Source organism: Bactrocera tryoni, chromosome 3 (genome assembly GCF_016617805.1).
Source record: "Bactrocera tryoni isolate S06 chromosome 3, CSIRO_BtryS06_freeze2, whole genome shotgun sequence".
NCBI classification, from domain to species: Eukaryota; Metazoa; Arthropoda; class Insecta; order Diptera; family Tephritidae; genus Bactrocera; species Bactrocera tryoni.
This window is the reverse complement of record NC_052501.1, coordinates 45,285,004-45,286,352: the sequence shown is the minus strand read 5'-3', so window position 1 is coordinate 45,286,352 and position 1,349 is coordinate 45,285,004.

The following is a 1,349-nucleotide window of genomic DNA, read 5'->3' as shown; positions in this document are numbered from 1 at the left end:
TGTGTTTTGTTTGACAAATGTTGGAGTTATCAAAGGCACAATCAAAATTAAAGGAGATTAATTTAAGATCCGCTAACTACTGTCATTTTATAGAAAGAAACTATTAAGAGATAATAGTAAATGTTCAGCAGAGCGGCTTTTCCGAAAACGTGCACCAATTTTCACGAGCAATGTCTTAAAAAATTCGCTTTTAATTCCGATTCACGAATATATATGGCGCGTTATCTATTTTTATGTTTTTTTGTAATAAAAACAAAAAGAAATATTATGATTTTGCACGATATTTACGCTATAAATGGCATCACTATTCGAGTTTCAATTGGGTACTAGTGATACAAGCAGCGATCGGTTTCGAAATATCGATACTCTCGATATTCGAGAAAAAACAAGAATTGATAAAAATGAGAGACACATAATAGAAAAATAATAATAATTGGAAAAATAAAAAGAAATTAAAATATCGATATTCTCAATATTCGAGACTGAACGAGAATTGATAAAAATGAGAAATACATAATAGAAAAATGTATAATTCATTATTATTGCAGAAAGAAGAAGAAGTTGGACACAGAAGAATTATGAACGCCGGGGTGTTGGACCGACCAGGGTTATTTTTTTTTGAGCGCTCTTCTTCTTTCTGCAATAATAATGAATTACAAATTTTTCTATTATGTATTTCTCATTTTTATCAATTCTCGTTCAGTCTCGAATATCTAGAGTATCGATAATTCGAAAACGATCAGTTCATGAACCCATTCGAATTTACAGCAGTGATGCCATAATTTCGAACATACCTTGCCATTTTTGTTGAAGTGAAGTGATCGTGAAGTTTTTCATATTTTTATAAAAATAACATAAAAACCAATTTCTCTTGTTAATTTACTAAACAGCATCAATAATTACGTGTATATAACTGATAGAAAATAAGTATATTTTTAACATCTAAAGACGTGTAAAGTGCAAAAGGGAATTTTTGATTTCGGGAAATACGATGTTTTTCTATTAAAACAAAGAAAATATTGTTTTTAAAAGCACGCGCCTAACATATTCGTAAAGTAGAACTAAAAACGAGTATTTTAAGACATTTTCCGTGAAAATTGGTGCACGTTTTCGGAAAAGCCGCTCTGCTGAACATTTACCGAGATAACATTTCAAAAGGAGATTGGAGAGTGCTGTGAGTTGTTATATATACAAGTATATTAAACCTTCAGAAAAAAAATTAAAATTTTACACAACAAGAGCTTACGATTGAAGGATTTAAAAGAATTTGTGATAAAAAAGAAATGGTAATTTAATATACAAAAACAAGGAACCTTTGCCGATTTTTAAAACTCACTTCTCAAAATTTA